Source organism: Artemia franciscana, chromosome 15 (genome assembly GCF_032884065.1).
Source record: "Artemia franciscana chromosome 15, ASM3288406v1, whole genome shotgun sequence".
Lineage (NCBI taxonomy): Eukaryota > Metazoa > Arthropoda > Branchiopoda > Anostraca > Artemiidae > Artemia > Artemia franciscana.
This window is the reverse complement of record NC_088877.1, coordinates 33,548,833-33,575,536: the sequence shown is the minus strand read 5'-3', so window position 1 is coordinate 33,575,536 and position 26,704 is coordinate 33,548,833. Positions and strand designations below refer to the sequence as shown.

The window sequence follows — 26,704 nt, the reverse complement described above, 5'->3', positions numbered from 1 at the left end:
TTTTAATGTCAAAAGATTGGAATCTGCCCCATCACAAACCTCAGTCATTGCCTTTATCATTTTATCAAAATGTAGATCAGCTGATGGAGCAGCTACATGTAAAAGGGTATTGTCTACAAAAAGGATTATACCAGCCTCTGACAAATAATATTTAATCCAATCTATAAAAATTAAAAATAGAAGAGGACCGAGAAGAGAACCTGGGTATCTGCAAGCTACAGCACTAGCTGCAGAAGTAAGACACTCATTCACTACAATTTGCTTCTGGTCAATTAAATAAGATTCAAATTAAGACAAACTCTTTCTAGTCACACTGATTTTCTCCAGCTCAAGTAATAACTGTTTATGGTAAAGCATGTCAAAAGCCTTCTTCAAATCCAGGAATAAAGCAGCTGGAATCAGTCCTGCTTCAAACAAAGTATTTATCCAATTAAAAAGGGGAACATGATAAAAAGTTGATTTTTAGTGTAAAGTTCATTAATATAATGAGTAAACAAAGTTTTAGCAACAAAAGTTTAACAGCTACATGTTGAATTTTTCTATAACAAGACACAAAATTACTAGCCCATACAGAGTACCCATAACAAATGTATGGGTAAAAAATAGTGTAAAAATACAAAAAAAAATAATATGGCTAAAAAAAATAATTTACTAGGATACTGGGTTTTTAACTCCAAGAAGCACACCAGGACATCTGGACAACTTTGAAGCTATAACATTTGAATGGGTTTTCCATGATAGATTTACTTCAATCATAAAACCCAAATATTTTGTAACCTTTATTCTTTTTATTTGATTTCTATTTAATATCAATTCTAAATTAGTTTCAATTCAAGAGATTCGAGAGAGAAAAATGTAATTAATTTTAGTATATTTTAATGTCAAAAGATTGGAATCTGCCCAATCACAAACCTCAGTCATTGCCTTTATCATTTTATCAAAATGTAGATCAACTGATGGAGCAGCTACGTGTAAAAGGGTATCGTCTACAAAAAGGATTATACCAGCCTCTGACAAATAATACTTAACCTCATCTATAAAAATAAAAAATAGAAGAGGACCGAGTATAGAACCTGTGGTATCAGCAAGCTATAGCAATAGCCGCAAAAGTAAAATACTCATTCACTACAATTTGCTTCTGGTCAATTAAATAAGATTCAAATTAAGACAAACTCTTTCCAGTCACACTGATTTTCTCCAGCTCAAGTAATAACTGTTCATGGTAAAGCATGTCAAAAGCCTTCTTCAAATCCAGGAATAAAGCAGCTGGAATCAGTCCTGCTTCAAACAATGTATTTATCCAATGAACAAGTTTAATAGTTGCCATTTCTGTGGACATTTTTTTTTTTTAACCAAATTGGGTATTTATAAGAATTTTATTATTTTTAATGTAATCAGTTAGCCTGGATCCTATCACCTTTTCATATATTTTTGAAAAAAAGGGAGGATAGAAGTGGGTCTTTTTGTTTGAAGATTTGTCTCTCTTACCTCCTTTGTGCAATTGTATTATTTTAGCCACCTTCAAAACTTCCAAGAAAATTCATTTTTCCATAGATTTATTTATCAAATTACATATAACTGGTGTTATAGCTGATTTAGCAATTTTAAGAGAAATCCTGTATACACCAGTTGAATTTGATTGTATTCTACTGATATTTTTACTCACTTCGTTTATAGTACAAGGATTAAAAACCAACTGATTTTCTACTGGTACTTCCAACTGAACTATTTTGGGAGGCTGCTTAATTCTTTTCCAAGGATCATTGCAAAGTTTTGCTCCCTCAATAGAAAAATATCCACATAAATAACTTGCAACATCCTTTAGATTAGTCCAATCCCCCTCCCCCCTCTGATTGTAATTTATTAATGACTTCTATTTTATCCTTTTGAAATAGGAGTGAATTTATCATTTTCCAAATTTTTTTATATATCATATTTGTGCTTCATAAATTCATTTTGTAAATACATTTTTTCAGCTTTCCATTGAAATCCATTTAAGTATTTTGGCAAATATTAAACTGCTGAAAATTAATGACAAATGTTTCACATAGGTATATTTTATACAATTCATTTTTCAAACTTATAAAATTTAGAATACCTTGTGTAATCCATTGTTTCTTTGGGAATTTTGTCCTACCCCTTTTAATTCTTCTAAGAGGACATTCCTCATTCAATATCTTTGTAAACATTGCAACAAAAATATCATACACAACCAACAGGTTAACTTCTTCAAAAACTGGAGTAAAATCTAAATCACCCATTTCTTACTCAAATTTTTTTTAAGTTATCTTTTCTTAATTCACAAAAAAAAATTATTTATTTGACCAATCTTACATATAATCCTGTAAGATTTTTTATTTTACTAAGAAAACAGAGATGGTTGGATCCATCTATAAGTAAAACATCAGCGTATGAACTTTCAAGCAGCTTTCCATTCACAAATATTTTATCAATCAGCATTGCAGACTTATCAGTTACTTGTGTGGGAATAGTTACCAGAAGGTACTAGAATGGTGAAATCATTAAATTCAGAAAATCTAGATGGCTTGTACTTTTATGATGGTCAATATTGAAATCACTCATAACTAGTTTACATTCATGATCACTATTAAATTTCTCCATCTCCTCAATATAGACATCCTTATTAAATTATGTCTCATAGACCAAACCAACAACTATGTTTTTTATCAGATTTATCATTGATTTCAATAAGAAGAGTCTCAAGCCTTCCTTCAAGCCACAGCAAGAGATTTTCCCTCACCCAATACAAAACTCCTTCCTTTATCAACAAAGCCAGACTCCCTTAATCCTTAACATGACATAACCTAATTTTTGAGATGGCTGAACTGTTTTCCAGCTTGGCTAGTACATAGCCACCATCAGTCCAGACATTCCTAACTCCCCATTTGTCATGTGCCAGATTTAACAGTTACTTGCCATTTGGGGTTAAATACTTGCATATAAACACATTCAATCTGGCCAACTTCTTTTTGTTGTGATGCTTTGCATAATTAAAAGAATAAAAAGCGACAGAAATGGGCAGGAGAATATTCTCTACTGAACTAACTCAAGTATGTAAGCATTCAGTTGATTTGATGTCACTAGCAAGCACACAGATCCTCATCTTAGTATTGAATAACTCTAGGATGCTACTGGGCAGTGTTTCTCTACCTATCTGAGACAGTCCATGGATTAGAAAAATGTTTAATCTTCTATCCTGTTCCAAATTTTTGTTGCAGTATTCTAGAATTTTGACAAAATTTTCCAGCACTATTATTTGACCTTGAAACCCCTTGAGCATCTTCAAATATTTGCAAATTTCAAACTGTAATCAACTCTTATTGCCTTATAGATCTTGGTGACAATAGTCTTAATTGCTTGTTCACTGATCATGCTTTTGCTGCCTAAACATTTCTCAATCACCTGTTTGTGAATATCCTGACAAAGATTATCTTTCAATTTGACAATTTCTGCAACTTTACTAGGGCAGACAAGAGTGAAGATACACTGTTTGTTGAAGCAGCACCAGCAATTCTGATTATTTATTTGATACACATCAAGAAATATGCCAAGTTCAGTAAAAGCACCTTGAGCTCCTTTTGTTAGTTTTTTTCTTCAAAGCTTTGGCAAAATTCACTGTGAATGGCAAAATGAATCCCTTACTCAGTGATGTTTTTTTGTGTGATCCATAGAATAATACTTGATAAGATTTTCCCTCCTTGATGCAGTTATACTGACTATTTGAACAGGCCACAAAGGATGGTTGTAGAATTTGCCAATTGCAACATCATTAACTCTGTGAGACATGACAAACTTGATAATGTCTAATTTCCTGATGCTCAATAATGTCTAATTTTTTATGCCAACCCGTCAAACAGCTTTTTACATAGCAAGTGTTTATCAACAGCTAGCTTTTACACCAGTAATGTAGTCCATAAATAATAATCCAATTATTCCACTTTTTTGAAACTTCTATAATCCCCAAAGGTCACTGAGTCCAAATAGATCAAACTATTGACAGTGATAAAAGGCTGTAAAATATCAAAACAGTAATCCTTTGTGAAACCCTGGCTAAACAATAGACCTAAACACTGGTATTGATCTTAACAGGTCAAAGGTAGATGAAAGACTGAGTGTAATAATTATGTGTCAATAATTTTGCAAAATGCTAATTATAGTCAGCTTTAAATTAAGAGAAGTTTCAGGATATTTAACCCTCAAACTTTTATTACACTATACAGGACAATAGTATGCCTAGAGGTAGAATATTAGGGCCATATTTGAGTCATTTACCATATCAGCATCAACGACAATGTTTGGGACTCCCTTCCTAGCAGTTTGGACAGGACTGACCTGATCAATACATTCTGTAATATGAAGGATGTTGATAATGTGGACTGGACTGATTTTTTCAAGCTTAGTCATAACTCAGACACTTGACAAAACTTATACAAACTGTAGCAGCTGCCAGACTAAACAACTGGTATTACACTATACAGGACAATATTATGTCTGGCGGTAGAATATAAGGGAAATATTTGAGTCATTTACCATATCAGCATCAACTGCAATGTTTGGGATTCCCTTCCCAGCAGTTTGGAAAGGATTAACCTGATCAATACATTCTGTGTTATGAAGGGTGTTGATAATGTGGACTGGGCTGATTTTTTCAAGCTTAGTCATTACTCAGCCACATGACAAATCTTTGATAAACTGTATCAGCTGCCAGTGAACAAGAAAACAGGTGAATGTAGCTTTATTGACTAAGCAATAGTTTAGCAGATACCATAGTTTTTGCACAAATGGTGCAAACATTTAAGAGTGCTCTCATTGAAACTTGAGTTCTATGAAAAACAGTTTCTGTAATATAGTTAGTTGTATAGTTGTTTTTACTAAAGGATACTTTTTTTATTTTTAGTTTTTCAGTGTGCTTTTGAGCTGTCATTTCCTGTATTTGTATTACAACAAGCCTATGGCTTTCTCCTGTTTTGAATAAAATAATAAATAAATAAATAATTCATTGCATCTCCTGGCATTTTGTGCCCCTAGGCTTGAACCCAGTGCACCTATTTGTAAATCCTGGCCTGGCTATCTCAGAAGTTTCAACCAGCAGCAAGTTGCTCTGCATTGGGGCCAAATTAAAACGTTTTGTCACAAAATGGATGAAAACACTACTTTCCCATGACAAAATAATTTAAAACTTAAAAACAACACTAGGACTTTTACTTTCTATTCAAAGAAGCCACCTTCTTATCTTCAAGGATCAATGATTTAAACTGGCTAAACAATTGAGTGCTCTCTAGATTATAGCTAGTATTGTAATAATTATAAATTCTCTTAGTTTTCATTATTGATAGCAAATGAAAATCTACTTTTTACCAAGAAAACAGTAGGCTATTTACTGGCTCCTTGATACAAACAGGCCTAGAGTAAAATTGAATGTAGTAAAATTCTAGTTTAGCTACTTTTTGCTATCTCAGAAAGGGGTTAGGTTAGAAAAATAAAACTTTCAGTAATGAATCCAGGATTGACAACATACTCTGTAAATAAATTAGGCCTATCAAGTTTCAATGTAAACTCTCTTCTGATTCTAAGTTTTAGAAATTTGCCTAATTGACAGGTTTATACCTATTGAAATTTTGACAAACCAACATTTACCCTAATTTTAAGTTATTGGTTTCTTTTCCTCTAGTTTTAGTTCTTAAAATGTAATTTCTGTTATTTGAGTGGAATTTTCAGCCTCATCAATGGTTTTTTTTAAACCTCATAAATTGGGATTGAGCAAAGCTGTGAACCTGAAAACAGTTATTGTTGCAAATAATTTAAGAAGGTGATCTATTTTTTCATGTTTCACTTTAAGAAGACAAGAATTTTAAAGGTCATGGCCCTCAAGAGGGAGAAGGAGTAGAGGTGGGTACTTCAAACGGTAAAATTATAGCAGTTTATATAACTGGCTTACCAATGAAGTGAATATACCACTCAATGCCTTTTTTATGCTTTTTACAAATATAATAATTACTTCTGCCTTAAATTCAAATTTAAGCACTTTTTAACCTACCCTAACCTAAACTAACCTTATTATAAATAATTTTAGCACTGAGGATATGTAGCATTATTTTTTGAAAACAATGGAAAAGATGATGCTGAGAAAACATAGTATTATTTTGTGGAAAATGAGTTATAAGTCATACTTTAATTGAAAATTTTTCATTTTTAAGAGCTCAAAAAGTGCTTAAATTTGAATTGGCATTAGAAGTAATTATTATATTTGTAAAGAACATAAAAAAAAGGCATCAAGCAGTGTGTTCAATTTATTGGTCAGTCAGTAACATGAATTGTCATAATTTTTTGAGAATCTGTCATTTTTAAGAGCTCAAAAACTGCTTAAATTTGAATTTAAGGTAGAAGCAATTATTATATTCTTAAAGATCATAAAAGAAAGACATCAAGTGGTGTGATTACTTTATTGGTAATTCAGTCAGCCTAAATGAACTGCTATAATTTTACCCTTCAAAATACCTTCCAAGGACATACTTTAGTCTGTAGACCTATCCCCAAAAGTTTCATATTTCTAACCTAACTCCTTTCTAGGATAGCAAACAGTAGCTAAAATAGAATTGTATCTTGATTGTAATAGCTTAATTGATAACAGGGCTAGAATATAGACTAAATTAGGCCTACTATTTAAAGTTATTAGCTTAAATTATGTAAAGTAGGCTATACAAAGACCAGAAAAATACACTAAACAGTTGTTTTTTTTTAAACTATTATTTTTTAAAGCCAACATTGGGCTTCTGCAGGGGAAACTACCATAATTGTGAATAAACTTCAATCAAAAGCAACTTCAATAGCCCAATAAGGGCAGTAAGTTGGCTATATTACTAATCCTACTATGTACACATAATTTTATAGAGCTTCCATAAAAACAGGAATCAATGTAGGATAGGCCTAGAAACTATAAATTTTGTTTACACAGGGAGGCTTTTCAAATTTTCAAGAAGGGTGCGTTTGTTTACTTGTCCGATTACTAATCTGATTAATCCAAGCGTTTTTTGAGACACATATGACGTCAGAGGTTAGTCGGATTATCCCCTCAAACGCTCAGAGTTGCGTTCGAATCACATTCCAAGTTGACTGAAACCAGCATTCTGACGTTTTATTTGTGATTCCGAGTTAACTTTTAGCGTTCGATTTGTAAAAGTTGACTGAAAGTTAATGAAAAGTTGACTTTTAACAACTTTTACATTTTGTACGTTCGTCTCAAGTTAACTCAGAAAGAGGGCAAAAGTTTCAATTATAGGTAATCATGGAGTATGTGTTCAGATGGATCCAGGATGAAGGCACCACTTTTGTGTACCAGTGTGGTGAGTTATTGAGCCAGATTTTTTGTTGTTGGGTAGGTTGCACTAAAATAGACTTAGAAACTATGTTATTATCCTTGTTAAAACTGGCTTTTTTCTTGTGTGGGTGGGTGGGTTTTATCTTTTACTGGGTGGGGGGATAGGTAGATAATAAAATGGTTAAGAAAAAACTTATAAAGTTATTGCAATATTAGTTAAAGTTACTGCAAAGCTACTTGAGCAATTATTTCAGAGCTGGGTATCCTAATACAATTTGTGTGGCCAGAAGTTTAATTGTTAGATTGCAAATTGTGATTTTCATTTGTCTTCTTTTAGTCATTCCATTCAAGATGCCTTGGATATTTTTTTTTTTTTTTATTGTGATGGATTGTCTTAATGCTCTGGAAAGGTAAAATATTTCAATTGCATAGGATAGGTAAATTCCAGTAGGCTAATCAATTTAAAGTCCTAAATTAGCAAGGGAAGCGTTTAGTTCACTAAAAAATCACTTATATACAGTGATTTTTTTTAAAATCACTGTATAATTGGAGTTCTTTGAACTCCAATTATACAGCCCTGTTTTTGGCCCCCTTTAGCCTGTATCCAGTTCCTGATTGCCATTTAGTCCAAATTGAATTTTTTCTGTTACTCATTTCTTGTCAATATTGCTAAGGGGTCATATTTAAGCACTAGAGAAGTATGCAGCTCTGCTTTACTTTAGCACCAACCCTCCTAATATGGAAATCTAAGGCTGAAATTGCATATTTCCTATTGATTCTGCCAATCTATACCTCAACCATAGTACCTGATAATTGAAGCAACTGTGGCAAAACAAGAACTGGAAAAATAAGTAGGCTAAAAGGTGGCAAAATACATTTAAAATTTATAATTTGGGCTATATATTAGCAAATTAGGCAGGTCGGGAGTAAATTTTTTGTTTTTTTCATATTTTGACTTAAAAATAAAGTGAATATACTACTTGATGCCTTTTTGTATGTTCTTTACAGATATAATTGCTATAAGATATAATTGATATAATTGCTTATGTATATATATATAATATAATAATATAATATAAGATATATAATTGATATAATATAAGATATATAATTGATATAATATACAGATATAATTGCTTACGGGTGTGTTCCAGCTGATGGTTTTTCAGTAACTGCAGTTACTGCGTGGTAACTGCCCATTTTTAACTGCAGTAGAGCCAGTGGGAACAGCACAGTAACCTGACTAGCAGTAGCATCATTTTCAAATTAAATACACGTGTTCAAATTTAAGGGACAGTTTAATGCTGATTAGTATAATTTTTTTTTTAATTCCTGCTGTTTCAGAGCATTTAGAGAGGTTTTAAGCCAACCATGGGCATTTGGCTGTCACAAATGAGTTGGTGAAAAATAAATAGAAAATATAAATTTTCTCTTTTTTTTATTATTTCAAGACTAGAATATCACAAAGCTGAGCATTCACATAGCTTGAATGTATTTTAAGCAAATACAATACCTGATGGAGTTTTGTTGATACCTGTCTTAAATTGATTTGTCTAAATAAAATGGGCCTATAGCATTTATAGGACAGTAGTGGGACAACTATAGCAATTTTTTTTTCAAATAATTATTGTTCTCTGGTCAAATTTGTGTTCCTTGCTAAGTGGTAGGCGCTTTGGGTCGGAATGCTTTGTCCAAGGTGTATAGGTTTAATTCCTGGCATTGCCAGTTTATTTGGTTTTGGATAGGGGTTGGTGATATGACTAACTTCAGCTAGAATTGGCCCATCTTTAAATGAGTACAGATGGAAATCTAGGGACAGTAAGGAGGAAGGGCATGCAAGAGAATAGGCTGGCTGGTCCTTAGCTTCCTATTGCACTACCTGGCTAAAGGACCACCAGGTCCTTTACTGGCCTACTGACTTAGCCATAGAAACTTTCTTTCAAACCCATTAAATATAAGTAGAAATGAAGAATACCAGTGTGATGGTCCTTCCATTTCCCTGAAATGTGGATGTATGGACAAATTTGTGGGTCATGAGAGATAGCTTGTGAATGTAATGGAGGTGAATGTTCTGTAAGATTTAAAAATTTATGACAGTTGCTCAGGTTGGCAACTGAACACTGAAGTATAATTTTGTTATTTGTTTTCTTTGTGGCTATTATGCTTATTTAATGTCAAGTATTTTAAAGTTAATCTCCTTTATTTTGTTTTTAATTGCCATGGCCCTAGGGCTTAAATACAATAAAACCTACTTATATCCATTATATACATACTTTCCGTGGGCTGGCACTTTATAACCCCCAAATAAAAAGATTATTTGAGGATTGTGACGTCAATGCTATATATTTTTTTAAATGGATAAACATGTGAAATCGTTAAGTCTAGAGAAAAGACAAGGAAACTGTAAATAATAGAAATAATCTTAGCTTTTCAGTGACTTGTAAGTAATATTATGCATATTCCTTAGTATCTAAAGGGTTTTTGGTGTTCTAGGCCTGTCTTGCATAGGCTAAGCTTCATAAGGAGTCAGAAGAAAAGTTTTTTTGTTATTAAAAAGGTTGATTCTTAGGGAGGCAGCTATCACATTGGTGAGTTAGTCAAATGTTATTATATCAAACAGGCCTAGTTTCTAAACCATCCTATAATTTTTAGTTGAAAAAAAATTAGAATGATTAGGCCAATACCTATAGCCTTTTATATAGTCTATATTTGTTGAGATTGCTATTTAAACTGGATTTTTAAGATAAAGTAGAGGTAAAATTTTACTTTAGCTACTTTGGGCTATCTTTGAAAGAGGTTAGGCTAGGAAAATGAAACTTTCAGGGATGTGTCTACAGGCTAAAGTATGTCCCAGGAAGGTATTTTGAAGTACCTACTTCTACTTCTTTTCCCTCTAAAGGGTCCTGAAATTTTTGGGTGTCTAATTTTTTGGTTATCAGTTTCTTTTTCTCTGGCCTTAGTTCTTAATTATTCTGGCCTTAGACAACTCCTGTTGATTGAGCAGAACTTTAAGCAATAACACTGTTTTTTTCTAATTCTAGAAATAATCCTTTATGCCACCTCATTATAGGTTAAATATATGGCTTATATTAGTTATTCTCCATTAATTTTTGTTTTATTTGATTTCATTGATGTCAGTTGCTTTCTGTTAAAAATACATTTATTTTTTTACATCAAGTTTCTTCTTTTGTGAAAAAAATTGAACTGTTTTTCTTTTTATATATTGTATAAAATGTAAAGGAATACCTGGCCCTTCATTTCACAGATTCAACTGAAAGTATTTGAGGCATCTTACATCAAAATTCATTTGACACATTTTAATGGGTTTTTTTTAGATGACATAGGACACCATTAAAGTTTTGCATTTGCTTTGCTAAAAATTGTCTTAAAAAGTGCCAAGTTTAGAGAGTTATGTTAATATTTTTCTTGCTGATGAGTATAATTGTTTTTAAAATTCCTTCTGTTTAAAGTATTCTAGAGAGATTCTGAGCCAACCATGGTTATATTGTTGTTACAAATGATTTTTCTCAAATGGGCTTGTGGAAAACAAGTAGAACATATAATTTCTCTTTTTTTTATTATTTCAAGACCAGAATATCACAAAACTAAGCTTTAATATTGCTGATTGTACCTTAAGTAAATACAATCCCTGATGGAGTTTTGTTGATACCTGTTTAAAAATTTATTTGTCTTAATGAAATACATATTGTTTGTGGGACAGCAATGAGCAACTATGACTTGAGTTGTTTTTTTTTTCAATATTTTCTTTTTTTCCAAATAATTTTTGTTCTCTGGTTACATTTGTGTTCCTTCCTAAGTGGCTGGCACTCTAGGTTGAGAATCCTTTATCGAAAGGGCACAGGTTTAATTTCTGGCATTAGCAGTTTAATTAGTTTGGGATGAAGGTCAGTGATGTAACTCTGTAAGTTCAGCCAGAATTGGCCCAAACTTAACAGGTTACCTAGAGAAATCTGGGGTCAGTAAGCAGGAAGGACATGCAAAAGCATAGGATGACCAACCCCTAGCTTCCTATTGCACTTCCTGTCTAAAGGATTACCTGGTCCTTTACTAGGCTTCTGACTTAGCCATAGGAGCTTTCTTTTAAATCCATTAAATATAAGTACAAAGGAAGAAATGCCAGTAAGGTGGTCCTTCCTTTTCAATGAATTTTTGATGTACAGACAACAGTGTAGGTCATAAGAATTGGCTGGTGAATGTTTTGCAAGGTTTAAAAATTTAGGGCAATTGCTCAGGTTGGCAACTGAGCACAAAAGTAAAATTTTGTGAATGGTTTTTCTTTGTGAATGTTATATTTATGTCATGTCCAGAATTTTAAAGTTAATCTTCATTGTTTTGTTTTAATTTCCATGGCCGTAGGACTTTAGTGTATTAAAACCTACCTATGTCCATCCATTTTCTTTTAAACAGAGATGAGTTCTATGTTTCCTAGCTTCAATAAATTTATATGCAATTTTGAGACCAGGGTTACAAAGTAGGTCAAAACTTGCAAGTGGAACTATGATATGACTAATTAATTTGTAAGAAATGTATATCAATTTAAAGATTTAAAAAATTATGTAGAAAACAAACAAGACAAATAAATAAAAGTATCCCTTTACAACCATTTAATTAAGTGTAACAAATGTAGATCACCCCTAAGATTGAAATGAACAAAGCTTCAATTATGAATCTGTTTTCTTTAAACAGACTGAAGGGACAAACCTCCAAGCTATGACAAATTCAATCTCACTTTTGATCTCTTTCCTTTTCAATAGGAACTTTCTTTGGATTTTTTTCAACCAAGTAAAAACAGTAGGGACATGATCAGGTATAAGTGACCTTCCACTAAGCCTACATACCCAGGGGAAAATTGTGCAGCTATACTTATAAATGGTAAATTTTTTGTTGTTCATATGTTTGATTTACAAATAAAGTGAACATACTCCTTGATACCTTTTTATATTTTTTACAAACATAATAAGTGCTTCAAGTACAAGTTTTTGAGCTCTTGAAAATGACCAAAGTAAACTCAAATAGTTTTTGGGTAAAAGAAAGCTTAAAACATTGGTCTCAAACTTACTGTTTCATTATTAATCCATTTTTTACATATTGTATAATCTATGAGCACTGATTTTCCACAATTAAGTTGGATTAATAAATTTTACAATATTATGATGTATTTCTTCTTCTTTGATGCCAAATTTTCAATTAAGGTACGTGTTTTTGGTCATTCTTGACAAAATAATGTATGTTTTTCACTGCCAAAATTTGTTAGGTTAAGTAAGGTCAAAAAGTGCTTAAACTTGAACTAGCAAAATAAGCAATTATTATATTTGTAAAGAACATACAAAAAGGCATCAAGTGTTCACTTTATTTGTAAATCAAAATATGAACAACAAGAAATTCACCTCTAACATGCCTATAGCCCAAATTATATATTTCCAATGCTTTCTTCCACCTTTTACTTGTTTTTCCAGTTCTTGTTTTGCCACAGTTGCCTCAAGTAACAGGTACTAGGGTTGAGGGATAGATTGGCAGAATCAATAGAAAATATGTAATTTCAGCAATAGATTTCCATATTAGGAGGGTTGGGGCTAAAGTAGAGCAGGGCTGGATGTAGAAAGCTATAATTATTATGTAAATTACAATGAATCATCTTTTTTTAACAGGTTTTCTTCTATAGGTCTACAGGTCCTTCTCTTGGCTTATACCACATCAAGCATTATATAACCAAAGAAGAATAAGTATCAAAAAGCTATATATACATAAGCAATTGTTATTTAACAATGACTTCTCTAGTGCTTAACTATGACCCCTTAGTAATATTAACAAGAAACAAGGGTAAAACTGGTGCAAACAGTATTACTGGCTTTCATATAAAGTGAATATACCACTTGATGCCTTCTTTTATGCTCTTTACAAATATAATAATCACTTCTACTGCAAGTTCAGATTTAAGCACTTTTTGACCTCTTAAAAATGACCTATAAATGGAGTCATTACAAATCTGAAATAGTTTAGAAACAAATTTGGGCTATATATTTGCACATCAGGGGGGTGGGGGTAAAGTATAGCATATATTATATACGTAAACTAACCATTGCTGTTTTTTTTTAATGTGTTTGTGCACATCAAATTTTAATGAAAAGAGAAATCACCAGTGCAACAGCACACACATAAAAAAACAGCAATGGTTAGTTTACGTATATAATATATGCTATGCTTTACCCCCACCCCCCTGATGTGCAAATATATAGCCCAAATTTGTTTCTAAACTATTACAGATTTGTAATGACTCCATTTATAGGTCATTTTTAAGAGGTCAATAAGTGCTTAAATCTGAACTTGCAGTAGAAGCGATTATTATATTTGTAAACAGCATTAAAAAAGGCATCAAGTGGTATATTCACTTTATATGAAAGCCAGTGATACTGTTTGTACCAGTTTTACCCAATGGTAAAACTGGTGCAAACATAAATAGGTAACAGAAAAAGTGAAATTTAGTGTAAGTGACAATCAGGAACTGGATCAAGGGGGCCAAAAACAGGGCTATATAATTGGAGTTCAAAGAACGTGGTGATTTTTTAGTGAAAAAAAACCACTTCCCTGGCTAATTTAGGAGTTTGAATTAATTAGCCTACCAAAATTTTCCTATCCTATGCAATTGAAATAGTTTTCCCTTTTCAGAGCATTAAGACAATTTATCACAATAAAAAATATTCAAAGCATCTTGAATGGAATGACTTAAAAAGGCAAATGACAACCACAATTTGAAATCTTACAATTAAACTTCTGGCCACACAAATTGTATTAGGCTACCCAGCGCTGAAATAATTGCTGAAGGTGTATTTGCCTGTAAAATTAGAAACAGGCCCAAAGTCCCAGCCTCTTCCTTGTCAGAACTTCACATAGCATTAAAACAATAATTACACGTGACCAATGTTGTTATTATTCGCAGTTAATCTTGCCGTTTTAAGTGACACGTGGCCAGACAAGTATTTGTTGCTATCTTTTAGGGGTTAAACCTCGATTAGTAAAAATCCCATTGGACAAGTAAACAAACGCACCCGAAATGTCATTCCCGTTGTTGCCGATGGAACGGCATCACGAAGCAGTGTCAGGTAAGCAGAACCTGATGTCTTTGGGATATACTTCCTAACGAAATGGGGTTAGCAACTTTGTGAAATGTCTCGTAACCAAAGCTTGCTTTTTTCACAATGACAGATTTTACATTGAAAAATGAACAAAAAAGTAAAAATGAAAGGGGAAAATAGAGCCTTACCTGAAAAAATAACACTAAATTTATAATTTTCTTATCATTTTTCGGAATCTTCATAAGTTTTTGGTCACTAATAGCTTGTCCAGGCTGTCTGTTTTTTGGACAACTGGGGCAGAAAATAAAAAGTAGTTATATCTAGTCTTTATTTATTCTAAGCCACATTCGAAATTTATTGGTAACTTTTAGTTTTCTTTCCATGACACTTTTTTTTAAAACCAGTGCATACTGCCGTTTTTTTTTCAATTGCTTTTCATTTTCTGCCCTTCTGATTTATTGGTCTTGAAAAAAAGTTCAGACAGATATTTGACACTCCAAGCAACTCCTTGCATTTTCTAAAGAAGTGGGTCGTCTTATGTGTTCACAACGGTAGCTTTTACAAAAGCTGAGAATAGTTTAATTATTAGTAACAGTACTTTTACAATTTTCCCTGTTCCGTAGGAGAACATGATACGCTAGCTAAAATAAGGGATCAAGACAGTTTGTATTTTGAAGGTGCCAAAATAATTCTTACCTTCTGTCCTCCCCAAAAGATAGTAATTAGTGACTTCTTTGTCTTCGATTATAATCACCGAAGTTTTGCCAGAGTTTGTTTTGTTTCATAATGGATTCCTGCTCCCCATCCTTTTTTTTGCAAAGCCTGACCTTACAACTCGGGATTTTAGTAAAAATATCCTAAGCGCGTATCAAAACCAAATGTTGAAGATGTTTGAAGATATGAGGACTAGGTTTGGAAAAATGCGTCTAGTTTTATGTACATCTGATGTTTTAATAGCCCATGGGTTATTTCTTTATATCTGATTTCATGTATATCATGTACATTTCTTCATATTTGCATCTGATTTTATGTATATCAGTTGTTTTTATTAGCCCATGTGATATTTCTTTATATTAAATATCTATATTTCATAATTATGAGATAATGTGCTCAAAGGCCCTGAGATAGAATGTTGTCTGGAAAAAGGGATGGAGAAATGAAAAAGGAAACTAATTGTAAAATACTGTTAATATGTACATTAATAAGTTCTACGTTTGTCGATTCTGTAGGGACATAATTTACTATGGCTTAAATATTGCGCTTTTTAGTCCCAATTGAGCAATTAGCATTCTATGACTAAGACCTCCCAAATCTCAGCAAGACTTAGAGATTTTGTTCTTCATTATAAGCCCTAATACTCAACTCTGCACCTCAGCCTTCCAGCCTGATTACATAATTTCTATATCACCTAATTTCATTTTTCTATTTCTGGAATGTGAGTTTCATAAAATACCAACAAGAACTGTTCAAAATTATCGGACTCATTAGTCAAAATGTCAATATAGTAGACAGCAGTTTGTTAACGTTGTAATATTCGAAGTTGCAATTTCACGTGATTTCAATCATTAAAATTGTATGTCCTCCGTAAAAGATACGCTTCCAAACACTGTAGGACAGTGAAAATTACATCTTTTCATGTCTAGCCAAAACACTTAAGCGGGATTTAATCCAGACAATAACAAGTTCCTCGGACCTTAAGCACGAATGAAACCTTCTTTAAATTTTAATTCAATCTTATTAATGACGTGATTTTTCAAGTTTGGTTATGCTCTTTTATAAAGAAAGTCAAAATCGTGCACATACAATCTCGAGCCTTCTACCTCAGATTCGTTATATCACCATACAATAAATATTTAACAACTTGTTGGGAGGCAGCCTCTAACAAATAGATTAGATAAGAAAAAATTCTGATGCCCAAAACAGCTAACTCGAATAAGCAAATCTCGACTATTTTATTTTCAGGTTGAATTCCAAAAGAATCATTAAACAGTGAGAGTAAAAATGTTGAACCACAACTGATGATCAGTCGATCGCTTAACCAACTAGGCCATCCCGGTATGCATGGGGAGTTTATACATTCTTTTTGTGTTTCATTTGACAGGTCAGGTTTCAAATGACGCGTGTTTAGATTTCTTTCCAGAATTCCGAATAACAGATTTTCTTGGGAAGAAAGCCAGAGCTAAGAAAAATGATCTATTTGCACCTAAGTGCTTTGATTCTGAAGCAGCTGATCTTGAAAAGAAATTTAAAAAATTAGGATAAAGTTATGATTTTACTTTATTGAACGAAAAAATAAAGATAAAATAAATTATTTAGATATTGAAATCGAGTATCCACTAAAACCTTAATTAGTACATTTTATAGTTAGTATAAGAAAAATGGAATATAATTAAAATCTTTTTTCACAAGACCTGTTTTGTTCTTAAGGCCCAAGATGGGAAACTGTAAAAATGTCAAAAATTTTCATCTAAATTTGGTGTGAATTCTATTGAAAATGGGGTAAATTAATGGGGTGACATAAGTGGGGTCTAGAACCCATGTTTACATTGTGAAAAAGAATAAAAATTAGACCAAATATGATTTCCAAGAACCTGTTTTCGTTTTGAATGTTGGGATGGAAAATTATAAAGATGCTGGAAATTTTGTTTAAAATAATGCAAATCCGTTTGAAAAGGAGGTATATTTAATTGATTTGATGAGTGGTCCAGAAAATACATTTACTATACTGCTCACAAACGGTGAGAAGACATGTAACACCGAAGATGTGAGCGAGTCAATGAAAATTAACCTGGACAGTGAGGATCAAAACATGTCAAAATTGAAAATGATAGCAATGATGATTGGAATTAGGATTTAGTCATGGGTAAGGTCATATAAAAACAAGAAAGGGAATAATAAATGAATACAGAAAAATCAAATAGGTGAAAAACGAGGATTTTGTTAGCCAGTAGAAAAATATGAAGATGAAAATCAAGCAAATATTTCGACAAGCACCTCCACCAAGGACTTCTTCGTTTTTCGCCTATTTGATTTTTCTCTTTTCATTTATTTTTTCCATTCTTGTTTTCATACGTCATTCATAGCCAGTATTATAAGGTCATCAATGCCTACCATACCTTTGTTAAATCAATAAAGGTTCGGCAAAATAGATATTTTATAATAGAGAAAGACAGGCCAAGATAAAATCAACCGAACAAATTGGAAATAGTAGGGATGATGATTGGGTTTTTGATTTTGACATAGAGAAGGTCGTCAGTGCATACCACACCTTTGAAAATCAGAAACTTTGACTAAATAAATCGGTTGAAAAATGCCCCACTACCTGAACAGTTAAAAGAAACCAAAGGATCGGCGATAGGTCTTTCAGAATGAAAAAAACCAATCGGAGGCAAAAGAAAAGTTTTGTCCCTCCACTTAAACAATTAAAAGAAACAAAGATGTTCATCAATGCCTACAATAATTTTGGAAATCAAAAACCTGGGGTAGATAAATTTTTGGAAGAAAAAAAGTTTTTGTCCCACAACCTGAACAATTAAAAGAAACAAAAGATTGGCTATATGCCTTTCATAATGACAAAAGACAATCCGAGGCTTAAGTTAAAGGTCAAATAAAATAAAAACTATTTTAAAAAGGCACTACTTCTAATTTAAGGTCAATTTGGGCGTCATGACGTTAAGAAGAGTTTCAAATTGTCTGCGTTTAGAGTACAGACGACAGTGAGAATCCGTATATAGAAGTCTGCCTTGAGTTGAGGGCTGGGGCCCTGATAAACTACCCTCCTTAAGATTTTTGAGTGGGGCTGGGGTTGGGCTTATCTGGTCTTTGAAGTATTTAAAAAACCTCGCATAAGAACTTCATAAAACCCCGGACACATTAAACAACACTCGCTCTTTGGTCTATTTTAAACAAAATAAAATCTAAAATTCGATCGGACGCATTAAGGGTAAAGTTGGCTGATAGGGCGGGGGCTGGTCGCCATCAGATTACCTTTAAATCTCAGAGAGGGAACAAGAACTTTCAATTTCTAGTCATTTGAGTCCCTTCCAAAGCTTATCTTTTCCCTTAAAAACCTTATATACCCCCAGGCATAAGTTATAACCCTTGCTCTGGGGGTCTAGAGCTGTATATTGACCCCGAATTTTTTGTTATCTGACCGTTGAACTATTTTATACAAAATATCTATCTCAAAATTTTGATTAAATGCGTTTGGTGAAAAAAAGGGTGTGTGTGATGGGAGAGGGGGAAAATATCCTCGTTAACTGTTGACTCTTAAAAAGTATTTAAAACTTTCCATTTCTAATCAAATGAACCACCTCTGAAGTTTAAGCTACCACCCTTTACATAAAAAGCTTATATGCCCCCGATGCATTACTTACAACAGTCGGCCTTAGGATTTGGGAGGTCGTGTCATCCTTATCGTTTTTGCTGTTTTAGCTTTAGACTATATTGAATAAAATGGCTGTCTCAAAGTTTTATCGGATGCAATTGGGAAAAAGGCTCTTTGGGGGGGGGGGGAAGGAGGGGGACTATCGGCCCTCCGGTTAATTTTGGCTTTTAAAAAGAGCAATGGAATTTCGATTTACAATTGAATGACCCCATTCCAAAGCGCATGCCACCATCCCTCCTATAAAAGCCTTATATACTCTGAGGGCATAATTTACAACATTTGTCCTGGGTTCCGGGGGGGCTGTGTTATCCCTGGAGTTTTTGTTGTATAATTTTTGGTCAATTTTAAAGAAAATGATTATACAAAAATTTGATCAGAAGAATTTGGGGAAAAGAGGGTTGGTGGGGGGGGGGGGGCTATTTGCCATCAGATCACTTTTGACTCTTAAAAAAGGTAAAAGGGAACTAGAACTGCATCAAAAGCTCTATGACTGGAATGAATAGAATTCTAGTCATTTGAGTTCCCTTTGAAATTGAGACGACCATCTCTTCCATAAAAAACCTTAAATGCCCCCTGGACAACACTCAAAAACATTATATGTTAAACATATAAGGTATGTTAACCATGAAGTTAACCCGCTGATAAATTTTGATGGATCTTAAAAAGATAATTAGAACTTTCAATTTCCCTTTAAATTGTATTGAACAAAATGAGGAAATATATATAATATAGGCAGTGCTAAATTGTTGCCTCTGATTAAACCTCTCTACATATTACTTGACAGCTCCAATAAAACTTTTTTTTATTATTTTTTATATATATATGTATTATTTTTTTATATCTTTTTATACCACAACACTTTTTTTTTATTATCATAAAAGAAAACAGTAATGAAAAGTAACAGTTATTTTTCCTCATGACTGTTGCCTTAATTTCTACGTTCTAACCAATAATAGTTCAGTAACAAAAACACTTCATAGTAAACGTAAAACAATATAAGTAAGACATTAAAACAACAATTTATTTCACCTTATGGGTAATCTCATGGTGGCAAGGCATGGTGTCTGAAACAATTGAGGCTTTGTTGACAAAATTTCGTTTTCATTAGTACAGTTTTGGTTCTATCAGTGTAAGAAGGAATTGGTTCACAAAAATGAAATATCTACTAGTTACAATACTCTGTGTCTATTTTTTGTCCTCTATGACCTTCATTTTCATGTATGTTCTATTTTTTTTGGCTCTAAAGAATATTTTCATTGAGAAAGACAATCGTAAATGACATTATGAAAGCAACCTGTACTCTAGATATATTAACAATATTTAGAATAATTTTTCTTTGGATTTACTGTCATAAACTTGAGATGAACATGGGATTTTGCCATATTTTTCCCATTTGTGGTTTATTAATCATTTACATTAGCCTATTTTGCCATTTTCTTTGTCTGTTGACTCGCTTTTCTCTCTTGACGTTTACGATAAGGATTCAACGATGGTCAGATAAAAAATTAATATTAACTACCATATTTATTAGCTTTTTGCTCGTGCTTCCTCACTTATTCTCTTTGAAATACTATAAGAATTATAAGATATTTAAGATTTGAGCAGGTATTTTAAATGAAAAGCTTGCTTTTGAAGAAAATATAGACCCATTGATGTTGTTCTACACTCCTCAGTTAATTCTACTTTTTCTCTCTGTTTTTTTGGCCAGAATCGAAGAAAAATCAAATGCAGTGTCTAACTTTCGCGGGTTATATACCCTAATAATTTGGTTGTTTCTTACCACCTCTTACATGGATAATTTTTAGTAAGACAGTTAGTCTTTATTATAAAAACTATTTAAAATCCCTTTTTGGAAATGGAAATAGTGTTTAACCGTTTTAATTCTAAGATACTACTCTTTGCAGATAGTGATAAAGGCAAAGTTCTTATTAAGCACAAAGTTCTTAAAACAACTTTGTATTATTAAAATCCAGAGTTTTGTTAAAGTAAAATTATTCATAACATGTTTCATAGAGAGATTGTATGAATGACCTAGTGAAAGATATAGTATGCCCAAGTTCAATTACAATTCAAGCATACCTTGGCACAATAGTAAAGAAAGGCGGCCATTTTCCTTAGTGAAGAGAATGAGAACTTGATGAGATAGAACATTGAGACTTAAGCCGGGCTTTAAAAGGACTGGAAGCTACCAGAGCCACTAATCGTGCAGTAGTAACCTGTACACATAGAAAAATTCAAATGACCCAAGAATATAATTTATTGGAATTTTGGGATTGATTAAAGATTGAAGTTTGATAAAAAAAAAAAAAACAACAAACGTTTGTTATCAAACTTTATGAATTACAAGCGCGGTATTAAAACTTATTTAGAATTAAGTCCATTTATATTCAAACTATATTTTTGTGACAATAGAAATTTTTTTAGTGCTTATGAAATGATTAAATAAAAAAAAATTAATTTTTGTAGCTGAAAGTAAGGAGCGACATTAAAACTTAAAACGAACAGAAATTATTCCCTATATAAAACGGGTTGTCCCCTCCGCAATCCCTCGCTCTTTACGCTAAAGCTTTTAATTGTTTTAAAAAGTAGAATTGTGGCAAAGAGTCAAACTTTAGCGTAAAGAGCGAGGGATTGCGGAGGTGACAACCCTTTTTATATACGGAGTAATTTCTGCTCGTTTTAAGTTTTAATGTCGCTCCTTACTTTCAGCTAAAAAAATTAGTTTTTTTTATTTAATTTCTGCACGTTTTTGAATTAATGCATGTTTGGTTTTGGCTCTCCTCACATAAACTATTAAAATGAAATTTGTATATTAATTCTTTTTTGGCTAAATGGCTTTCTCTTAGTTTTGATCAGACGATTTTGAGAAATAAGGGGTGGAGAAGGAGGCCTAGTTGCCCTCCAATTGGTTACTTAAAAAGGCCACTAGAACTTTTAATTTTTAACGAACGTTTTTATTAGTAAAAAATATACGTAACTTAAGAATTAACTTACGTAACAAACTTTCATAATCTTATATTTTTATTATGTATAACCTATAAGTAACAACCTATAAAGATAACCATAATAACCTATTATGTAACAACCTATAAAGATGCTGCAAACTCCACAAGTTTTATTAACAAGTCATTGGAGCCCTTCAGCTCTGTATGTATTAAATAAAAAAAAACTAATTTTTTTAGCTGAAAGTAATGAGCGACGATAAAACTTAAAACGAACAGAAATCACTCCGTATATAAAATGGGTTTTCAATTCCGCAATCCCTCGCTCTTTACGCTAAAGCTTTTAATTGCTTTAAAAAGTAAAATTGTGGCAAAGAGTCAAACTTTAGCATAAAGAGCGAGGGATTGCGGAGGGGACAACCCATTTTATATACGGAGTAATTTCTGTTCGTTTTAAGTTTTAATGTCGCTCCTTACTTTCAGCTAAAAAAATTAGTTTTTTTATATTTAATTTCTGAACATTTTTGAATTAATGCATGTTTGGTTTTGGCTCTCCGCACATAAATTATTAAAATGAAATTTGTATATTGATTCTTTTTTTGGCTAAATGGCTTTCTCTTAGTTTTGATCAGACAATTTTGAGAAATAAGGGGTGGAGAAGGAGGCCTAGTTGCCCTCCAATTTTTCGGTTGCCTAAAAAGGCAATTAGAACTCTTAATTTTTAACGAACGTTTTTATTAGTAAAAAATATACGTAACTTATAAATTAGCAACTTAAGTAACAAACTTTCATAATCTTATATTTTTATTATGTATACGAGGGGGTTTGTTCCCTCGTTAATACCTCGCTCTTTACACTAAATCTTAAGTTTTGTCCTAATTCTTTAATAATGACCCCTGAATTAGAAAGGCCTGTAGAATAAATAGTTGAAATTACTAAAAATATTTTAGCATAAAGAGCGAGGTATTTATCTCCTCCTAAATACCTCGCTCTTTATGCTAAAGTATTTTTAGAACCCCTCATAAGCGTAATAATCTCTGTTCGTTTTAAGTTTCAATGCTACTCCTTCCTTTCATTTGAAGAAAAACGTTTTCATGTTTATTTTTCATTGTTTTCTTATAGTAATGCTAGAAAATCCTGCGCCATTTTCATTGAATTTTTCTTCCCCCATGACAGATTCCTCCAAGGAAAGATCATCCAAAATAGCCCTCTCCCTCAGCCCTACCCCCAAACAAAATAAAATACCCCTGAAAACGTCTGTACACTTCCCAATAACCATTACTATATGTAAACACTGGTCAAAGTTTGTAACTTGCAGCCCCTCCCCCAGGGATTGTGGGGGAGTAAGTTATCCCCAAAGACATAGTTATTATAGTTTTCAACTATGTTGAACAAAATGGCTATCTCAAAATTTTGATCCGTTGACTTTGGGAAAAAAATGAGCGTGGGAGGGGGCCTAGCTGCCCTCCAATTTTTTGGGTCACTTAACAAGGGCACTAGAACTGTTCATTTCCGTTAGAATGAGCCCTCTTGCGAAATTCTAGGACCTCTTGGTCGATACGATGACCCCTGGGAAAAAGAAAAAACAAAAAAAAAACAAACAAATAAAAACGCACCCGTGATTTGTCTTCTGGCAAAAAATACAAAATTCCACATTTTTGTAGATAGGAGCTTGAAACCTCTACAGTAAGGTTCTCTGATACGCTGAATCTGATGGTATCATTTTCGTTAAGATTCTACGACTTTTAGGGGGTGTTTCCCCCTATTTTCTAAAATAAGGCAAATTTTCTCAGGCTCGTAACTTTTGATGGGTAAGACTAAACTTGATGAAACTTATATATTTAAAATCAGCATTAAAATGTGATTCTTTTGATGTAGCTATTGATATTGATATTGATAATTTTCTAGAGTTTCGGTTACTATTGAGCCGGGTCGCTCCTTACTACAGTTCGTTACCACGAACTGTTTGATTTCATTTATTTTAAAACGGAAAGGCTAGGTTTCAAGGCAAATATGGGGCCAGTCAAAACTAAAATCCGCAAAAACAATAATATTGTGATCTTATCGAAAAATTCGCGTTTTTTCCATCCGATATAAAAAATTTAAAGATATGGCAATGAATTAAGCCTAATAATACAATACAAATAGCTGAGTTACCTGCGCAATACTCGATGCCACAGATCATTTTTTTTTCCTTTTAGCAGTGGTTAACAACTGATTTTCTTAGAGGTGGAAACAGTGAGTACCCTGTGATACATAAGACAACAGAAGAATTTCACTTTTACATTTTCCCTTGCCACAAAAGTTTCATCGATTTTTTTACATTTTTCTTAAAAGTTTTTAACTTTTTTTTAAAAAGTTTTACGATTTTTTTTCTCTCCAATTTGTGTCACAACAATAAAGTTGTCAAGCCCTGGAAGTTTTCAAGAATTTGCATTTCTTAGGAAACAAGCGTATTTTGAACACCGTACTAATTCCACTTTTATAAGGTCATCATGAAAAATTTAGCATTATTGAAACCCAAAATAAATGCGGCACTGTTTATAAGTTGATTCTCGAAGAATAGGAACATAGTAAGTAAAATAGAAGAATAGTAAGAATAGTAAAAGTCTAGGACACAAATCAAACAGTCCCGAACGTTGAAAATCAAATGAAAAACTATCAAATCACGGGAAAGTGGTTGGTCAAAATATATGTCTCTTAATTTTCTGTTGTTCTAATTAAATATTTTTACACTGGGTTAGGAAACTTCCACACATATTAACCTGTTTCGAGCTTAATGTTACTTCAATTTGAAACCAGCACCTATTTATGTTCTTTTCCCTTAGTCCCTTAATTTATCTATTTTCAACGTCAATGTTAACATAACAATGCCTTGAAAATTATATAATTGTCGGTTGAAAGTTTGCCACTCATCAGAAACTTTTCTTGTGTCTATTTACGCTTATGAGCGAGGGTTGTAAAATGTCGCGAATAAATTTTTGTATCATTATTTGTGCTATTATAGGAGGGGTTCTTAGAGTAAATTTTGTCCAGACAGCACGCTCCTGTTCCGGTCTGTTTATTGTGCTCTTGTTCCCGTTCTTTGCTAATAAGCACATGAAAAGAATATTCCCTTTTATAACAAAATGTTTTTATAATAACTAGGAAGCTGTCACCATTCAGTACTGATATTGTATACTTATTATAAATTAATAATTTATTGACTTCCATCGCTTTCCATTTGTCTTAATCTGATCCATCAGTAAAAGAGTTTTGTACAAACCCTTCTTTTTTTGTACCAGGCCTCCGCTTCTTTGGCTAATATTTGAGCTACATTTCCATCTGTTCTCCCTAAGAAAAAATCTATTACAGCACAAACTAGTCTCCCCAAACTGATTTCACTCATCTTCTACATTGTCAGATTTGGAACTAATATCCATGTATAACTTTTCCTGAAAAGTTTCTCACAAATTCAAATCCTGTAGTCTATCAATGCCGAAACTTCCCGGACGACAGCGACAACTTCCTAAATGAGTAGTGTCTTAAAACATTACAAATCAGAAATTTAGTATCACTAAAATTGTATATATTTCAAAATATTAGTTTGCTTTTAGTTTTAGTGCTTCAAAAAAACTAGTTTCGACAGTTTGTATCGTAAGGAAATGAAGCTATTGAAAATCAAAATTCATTAGGAATGAATAATAATCAGCCCTATGTTGGATTATGAGTTCGAATCAGGGGCGTATCAGCTCCACAAGGAAGTGACATGTTTGGCAATTTCAGGGCACCTCAAAGGGGAGGAGGGAGAGGATCTAAACAAAAAAATGACTAGGTTTAAGTTTTTTTATATTAAAAAACAATCAAATGATCCAAACTTTATTCTTTTTCTTCCATGGTGCTCAAAGTGGCAAATGACCGAATATTTTCAATGTCCCGATTTGTTTGATTCAAACAACTCCGTCTCTCTGACAGTTGAAAATCTTTTCGCACTTTCTAATTTGGTATTAAAATCGACAGCAACCTTCATGAAGAATAAGAAAGCAATTAAAACCGTTGTCATTGGCGCTACACAATTAGTGTCCAGGTACGAACGACATTAATATAAAAGCAATTTTCGTCCCGGAACCTTTAGTTATTACTCTTAAGATAATAACAAGTTTTGCCTTAAGGTATAATGAGGAGCTTATATTCATACAGTACAAGATACTTATAATATAGTCCTAAAAAAAATCTGAAAAAAGAAACATCTGAAAAACACGTTGAGATCTATTCTAATAGCAAAAGAAACAAGACAAAACTGCACATGATCAAGTGCTATTTTAAAATTTTTCTAAAGTTTCGTGTTTTTGTTCTGAGAACACCAAAAGCCGTTCATCTTGAGAACGCACCTGCCAAGTGCGGTAGACCGGCCACTAAGTTTCCTCTAGTTTTAACCGATTTTCTTTTTTTGCTTTATTTTATTAATTCATTGCCAATAGCCTCGATCATAGATTTTATTGTTTCAATTATGAAGTGTTTTATAAATTTATGTATTTTCACTCTTAACAAAACTAGGTGTATTTGTTAATAGTCATTTAAAGCTTCATAAAGAATAAGGCACGTTGCCAGCGAAGCTCTAGTGCAAAATAAATCATTAAGAACATTTTAAGCATTAAAGCAGAAATTATACATTAGCTATAAGTTCGTCTTAACCCTAATAACAATTTAAGATTTGTCATTGATAAATCGTATATTATTAATTTGAAAATTTCGAATACAGTCATTTATAAATCACTTTAAGATAGAGTACCAACAATCAACGTGGATAGGACAACGAACAACATTGGACATGAAAAAAAAAGCATATTGAAAAAAAAATCACTTTCAAATAATAACCCCAACTAGGTGAGAGCATCCTAGCCTAACATTAAATATTAGGAGTCACGTGCGGGTGGAAAACCAATTGAATAGTATCAAGAAA

General features: G+C 32.6%; 1 protein-coding gene across 1 annotated transcript in view; it reads right to left on the bottom strand.

The window, feature by feature from the left end:
* The window catches only part of LOC136036385 (uncharacterized), a 44,598-nt gene extending 37,581 nt beyond the window's left edge, over positions 1-7,017 (bottom strand). Inside the window, exon 1 of the mRNA XM_065718566.1 lies at positions 6,973-7,017. The gene's annotated coding sequence lies outside the window, so the exon portion shown is untranslated. The remainder of the gene's footprint in view (positions 1-6,972) is intronic.
* Positions 7,018-26,704: the final 19,687 nt, after the last annotated feature.